This window comes from Stegostoma tigrinum, chromosome 13, assembly GCF_030684315.1.
Source record: "Stegostoma tigrinum isolate sSteTig4 chromosome 13, sSteTig4.hap1, whole genome shotgun sequence".
Classification (NCBI taxonomy): Eukaryota; Metazoa; Chordata; class Chondrichthyes; order Orectolobiformes; family Stegostomatidae; genus Stegostoma; species Stegostoma tigrinum.
The window spans coordinates 37,145,376-37,151,980 of NC_081366.1; the positions used below are offsets into that span (position 1 = coordinate 37,145,376).

General features: G+C 50.0%; 1 protein-coding gene across 9 annotated transcripts in view; it reads right to left on the bottom strand.

The window, feature by feature from the left end:
- The window catches only part of LOC125458480 (mitogen-activated protein kinase 9), a 57,168-nt gene extending 50,988 nt beyond the window's left edge, over positions 1-6,180 (bottom strand). For 7 of the 9 annotated variants that reach the window (XM_048543761.2, XM_048543762.2, XM_048543764.2 and 4 more), the window contains exon 1: positions 5,967-6,180. The gene's annotated coding sequence lies outside the window, so the exon portion shown is untranslated. The remainder of the gene's footprint in view (positions 1-5,966) is intronic. The other 2 variants (XM_048543767.2, XM_048543766.2) reach the window with 1 other exon arrangement.
- Between the last annotated feature and the right edge of the window lie 425 nt (positions 6,181-6,605).

The following is a 6,605-nucleotide window of genomic DNA, read 5'->3' on the forward strand; positions in this document are numbered from 1 at the left end:
ATGAGAAGGAAAATAGTGCTAGGAAATTAATGGGATTGAAAGCAGAAAAATCCCCAAGGCCCCACTAAACTATATCCCTTGGTAGATAGAAAAAGAGGCCCTGGAAACAGTGGATGTATTTGTAGTCATTTTCTACAGTTTCTAAAGGCTCTGGAACGGTTCCTACAAGTTTGAAGGTAGCTAATGTAACCTCTCCTTTTAAAAGGAGAGAAAACCGGTATCATTGGCAGTGGGGAAAATGCTAAATTTAATTGTCATGTACTTGAAAAATAGTGGCAGGGCCAGACAAAGTCAGCATGGATTTACGAATGGGAAATCAAGCTTAACAAATCTAGTGGAATTTTTTTTTGAGGATGTAACTAGTAGAGTTTTGGGTGCATCAGTGGATGTGGTGTAGTTGAACTTACAGAAAACTTTCAACAAAATCTGAAAGCAGACATCAGTGCATAAAATTAAAGGACATGGAATTGAGGTAGTGCATTGAAATGGATATAAAACTGCTTGGCAGACAGGAAACAAAGAACAGGAATAAATGGGTCCTTTTCCAAAATGACTAGCTGGAGTACCGCAGGCATCAGTGCAAGCACCTGAGCTATTCAAACTACCTATTAATGAAGACAAGGGAACTAAATGTAATATACACAAATTTGTAGATTACACAAGCCTAGGTGGGAGGATGTGCTGCAAGAAGAATGCAGACTTATTTCAGTGTGATTTGGACAAGCTGAATGAGTGGCAAATGTACGGCAGATGCAGTACAATATGGATAAACGTGAGGTCATCTACTTTGGAACAAAAACAAAGAATACCTGAATGCCCATAAACAGAGACAAGAGTACACAATGAGACCCAGGTGTTCTCCAACACCACCCATTGAAAGTAACCATGTACGTGCAGCTGGTGGTAAAGAAGGTATACATCGGCCTTCATAGTGAGGGGATTTGAGCACAGATGTCTTGCTGCAATTACACTGGGCCTTGATGAGATCATACCAGGAATGATATGAGCAGTTTTGGTTTTCTTATTTGAGAAAGGATATTGTTGCCAAAAAGGGAGTGCAGCAAAGTTTTATCTGTTTGATTTCTGAGGTGGTAGAACTGACATGTGAAGAGACACAAAATCAGTTAGGTTTTCATTCACTGGGGCTCAGAAGAATTTGGGGGTGTGGAGACAAACTCACAAAGGCTCATAAAATTCTACCAACTCGACAGTGTGGATGCAGGATGGATATTAGTAACGACAGGGGAGTCCGGAACCCTTGCACTCTAAGGTTAAGTGATGGATCAATTTGGACTAAGGTGCCGAGAAATTTCTTCACCCAAGGACTGAGATCCTGTGGAATTTGCTACTGCAAAAGCAGTGGCGGCCAAAACATTGCATTACTTCACGAAGGGGTCTTATATAGCACTTGGGACTTGAGGGATCAAAGGACATAAGGAAAAGCAGGGAGAGGCTACTGAGTTGGATGATCAGCCACGATCATAATGATTGGTGGAGCAGGCTCAAAATGCTGATTGGCCTACTCCAGCTCCTACTTTCTATGCTCTCTGCTGCTCCAACTATAGAAGTTAAGACTATTCTTGTATTCAATAATACATTATTTTTCCATTCTGCATTTATTTCAGTTTCTTAAATCTGCTACTCAATTCCACAGACTATTTCGTAGTAGTCTGATTTGAATTAAAATCAATGATATTCATTTTATTATTGAAGCTCATGTCTCGATGGCAACCTTGAGCATGATTTCCAACTCTACACTGCTTGGGTTATGACTGGACTACTACACCCAGTAGGCTATGACTATTTGTAATTTTTAAAATGCTAGTCTGATTGCTATAATTTCCTCATTGTTAGCTTTCAATCTTTTCCATAAGTATAACAGTATAGAACTCAGGCAATCACCATACATGAACAGCAGTACAAGTCAAAGTCACTTCAGGAAGCAGCAAGGCAGATTAGTAGTGTGGCAAATTGACACATTTTGGTGAGAAAAGAGGAAATATATGCTAATAGTTAAAGTTAAATGAGAATACAGAAACTGAGTTTCAAATGCACATATTTAAAGGCAGGGCAAAAGAATATGGGACTGTACGTTACAAGCAGAATACAGCAATCAAGAAAACAGAAATTATAAAAGCCCATGTTACGGCCACGTTGAGAATATTGCTTGCAGGTTTGGGTGCCTTACTTCAAGTAAGTTGTCAATGTGCTCAACCAATTTTCTCAAGGGTTTACTACCAGGTATGAGACCTTAGTTGCAATAAGAAATTAGAGAACTTGGTTTTTTCATTAGAAAAATACAGTTCTTCAAAAGTAATCGTGGATAAAAAGAGAAAAACAACTTGTACTCCTTGACGAATCAATAACCTGACAGCATACATTTAACACCATTAAAACAGCAAAAACAGCAGTGGCCAGACCTTTTTCGAAAACAATATGTAGGGGCTCTTAGGACTTTAACCATCGTAGTTTATTAATATGTAGAATTTGTTACAGATTTAAAATAAAATTGATAGACTTTGGAAAATCTTTCGTGTTTACAAAGAAAGATCAGAGGAATGGGATGACGAAAATAGCTCCAAGAACAATATAGGTGAAATTGAGATAATATTTTCTTGTGAAACTTTGTAACATTTTTAAAGATTAGGAGTTGGAGAACTGTACGAAGAACAGATGTTAGAGTTCAGATAGATCCTTCTACTATATTTCAACGTTAAAACCTGAATCTTGATTAGCACACAAAAATCCACATTGTCACACGTGCCCATGTTACATGGCAATACATTACTCATTTCATTTCACTTCACATGATATGGAGACAAATTAAAAATTATTTTTTACAATCAGGAAAAAAAGTTGTTACTAAACATGCCATTTTCTTCTGCTCAACAATTATGGGAAAGGGTTTGCTCCATTGTTATAATTCAAAATTTGCCTCTGCTCCAGTGAACTTAAATGAAGGTTACAATCTGGCTCTCTTGTATGAAGGTAATTAAAGTTGATTTGCATACAGTGTGGAACCCTGCTTCTATCCCAATGTACACTGCTAGAATCAGCAAACTACAGAAACCTGACTAATGCAAGTTGTGTTTTTTTTAAGATTAGATTCCCTACAGTGTGGAAACAGGCCCTTTGGGCCAACAAGTACACACTGCCCCTTGAAGCATCCCACCCAGACCTATCCCCTCTGTAACCCACACACTCCTAAACACTACGGGCAATTTAGCATGGCCAATCCACCTAGCTTGCACATCTTTGGACTGTTGGAGGAAACCGGAGCACCTGGAAGAAACCCACTCAGACACGGGGAGAATGCGCAAACTCCACAGTCAGTCGTCTGAGGCTGGAATTGAACCCGGGTCCCTGGTGCTGCGAGGCTGCCGTGCTAATCACTGAGTCACCATGCCACCCCAATTTGATGGCAATTTAAAAGATGCGTTTAACAGCAGTTCTACTTTTAACAGAACTGAATTGCACTCTCCATCTAATGCAACAGAATTTTGAAATAATCAAATACAAAAATGAATTTTCACCTACAAGGTAAACAATTAGCACTTCCCACTATGCCGTGAAGTTGGAAATTACCCAGTTCCCCTGTTTATATTATTCATTATTCTCCAACTCTCTGCTTTTAATAACATTCTCTGCATTCCATCTAACTAATCACAACCACATCATCCTTTTCACATTTTAACATTAATTTGCCTAAAATCTTTAACAGAAACTTGCTCATTTCAACAGTCACTCAACTGTTCTAACAGTCCACCATGTGTAACTGGGGGCGGGGAAGGAGAGAGAGAGAGAAAGAATGTTGGAGATGTGGACAGCAGTGAACGGGGTGGGAGAAAGCACCAGAGACCGGGAGCTTGGGGGCAGGAGTGGGAGCTCTGGGGGATGTGGTGGCAGGAATGGCAAAACAGCAGGAGCTCAGGTGGGTGTGGTGGGGGCAAAACAGAGCAGGCAGTGGGGAAGTCAGCAGAGTAGTGAAGACAGAGAGAGATGGCGGGGTCAGAGGGTGGGAGCTGGGAACGGTCAAGGGGTAGGGAAAAGACAGCGTAAACTGGGGGTGTCAGGGAGTGTGGAAAGACAATGGGAGCCGGCCGGCGGGCGGAAGAGACAAGAGAACTGGAGCGTGGGGGGTCCAGGGGGTGGGGAAAGAGAGCAGGAGCCTGGGCAGGGGGTCCGGGGGTGGGGAAAAAGGGCAGGGGGTCCAGGGGGTGGGGAAAGAGAGGAGTCCAAGGGATGGGGGAAGATTAGAAGCTTGCAGGGGTCCAGGGGGTGGGGGTCTGAAAACAGAGCGGGGGGGGTGTTCGTCCAGGCAGTGGAGAAACAGACCAGGAGTCGGAGGGTGGGGGGGGAAGTCGGAGGGTGGGGGGGGGGGGGGGGAGGAGTCGGAGGGTGGGGAGGAAGGAAGTCGGGGGGGGAGGAAGGAAGTCGGGGGGGGGAGGAAGGAAGTCGGGGGGGGGAGGAAGGAAGTCGGGGGGGGAGGGGAAGTCAGGGGGTGGGGGGGGGAGAGTCAGGGGGTGGGGGGGGGAGAGTCAGGGGGTGGGGGGGGGAGAGTCAGGGGGTGGGGGGGGGAAGTCAGGGGGTGGGGGGGGAAGTCAGGGGGTGGGGGGGGGAAGTCAGGGGGTGGGGGGGGGAAGTCAGGGGGTGGGGGGGGGAGTCAGGGGGTGGGGGGGGGAGTCAGGGGGTGGGGGGGAAGTCAGGGGGTGGGGGGGGAAAGTCAGGGGGTGGGGGGGGAAAGTCAGGGGGTGGGGGGGGGAAGTCAGGGGGTGGGGGGGGGAAGTCAGGGGGTGGGGGGGGGGAAGTCAGGGGGTGGGGGGGGGAAGTCAGGGGGTGGGGGGGGGAAGTCAGGGGGTGGGGGGGGAAGTCAGGGGGTGGGGGGGGGAAGTCAGGGGGTGGGGGGGGGTGGGGGGGGGAAGTCTGGGGGGGGGTGGGGGGGGGAAGTCAGGGGGTGGGGGGGGTGGGGGGGGGGAAGTCAGGGGGTGGGGGGGGAAGTCGGGGGGGGGAAGTCAGGGGGTGGGGGGGGGGGAAGTGCAGGAGCTTACGGGGGTCCAGGGGGTGGGGGGTTGGGGGGAACAGAGCGGGACCCGGGGGGGGTCGTCCAGGGGGTGGAGAAACAGGGGGTGGGGGTGGAGAAACAGGGGGTGGGGGTGGAGGAAGGAGGTCGGGGGGGGGGTGCAGGAGCTTGCGGGGGTCGGGGGTGAAAAGAGCGGGACCGGGGGGGGGGGGGGTTCGTCCGGGGGGTGGAGAAACAGGGGGTGGGGGGGGGGGGGAGGAAGTCAGGGGGTGGCGGTTGAAGTGCAGGAGCTTGCGGGGGTCCAGGGGGTGGGGAAACAGAGCGGGAGCCGGGGGGTTCGTCCAGGGGGTGGAGAAACGGGGGGGGGGGGGGAAGGAGTGCAGGAGCTTGCGGGGGTGGGGAAACAGAGCGGGAGCCTGGGGGCGTGGGGGTCGGGGGGGAACAGAGCGGGACCCGGGGGGGGGGGGTTCGTCCAGGGGGTGCAGAAACAGCGAGAGCCTCGGGGGGAGTCAGGGGTGAGGAAAGAGAACGGGAGCCTCGGGGGGAGGCAGGGGTGAGGAAAGAGAGCGGGAACCGGGGTGGGTCAGGAGAGCGGGATCTGGGGGGGGGGGGGGGGTGAGGAAAGAGACCGTGGTGGGTGTTGAGGTTGGGCAAGATAATTGGAGAGGTTGGGAAGGGGTGATGGAAGCGTCGTGGGACAGGTTTGGTGAGGGAGAAAACGGACCGTAATAGGGTTGGTTGGTTGTGGGTCTGTGGGGTGTGGTGATTCGTCTTCCTGCCGTCTGGCCCGGAATAGCCGAACCGCGCCAGGTCGGGTCGGGCCGGGCCGCTGAATACTCAGCGAATCCCAACTCGAGGCCTTGCGGCAGCTCCAGTCGCTCGGGAATCTCTGATAAAGGCCTTAGTCAAGGCTGCGTGCAGGGCGGCCTGGCAAGTCAGCACCTACCTCAACACAACCGCCGTAGCAAAGTTCCAAAGTGAATTACAAACAAACCGGGGGAGGTGGGGAAATCCTCCCGTGGGTAGCGGGGGATCAGGCTAGCAGTTAACGGCAATAGAGAGTGACGGTCAGAGAGGAGCCGCCGAGCTGTCACCGAACGGCTGCCATGGTTGCTCGAGCAAAGCTAAACATTCAACAACGTCAGCGCGTTCCCACTACCGGCCGCCCGCGAGCCCACACCCCTCTTCGTCCCTGGAGGGGGGGGGGGTAAAGTGATTGACAGCGGTCCTAACCACCAGAATCACGAAGACGGAATCATAGTTACCAATCACCGCCTGATGGAGGCGGGCAGATAGGTGTCGTGATGGACTGCTCTGCAGAGTCTCATTCCCCGGAATGTCGGAATTAGCGAAAGACTCTTGATTTTGGAACTGGGCTTTCACGTAAAATAATTCCTTAATATCATGAGAAAATAAACAGAATGATTCGGGAGAAGACTTAAATGTATAAATATGCAAGGTGGATCCAGAGTTGGTTCATATATTGGCGCTCCCACACTGACCTCCAGATATGCTCCTGTGTCAGATTTCTTACTGTGGGTTTATTTTTGTAAGCATTCTCTTCCCACCCCGCCCCCCACCATGA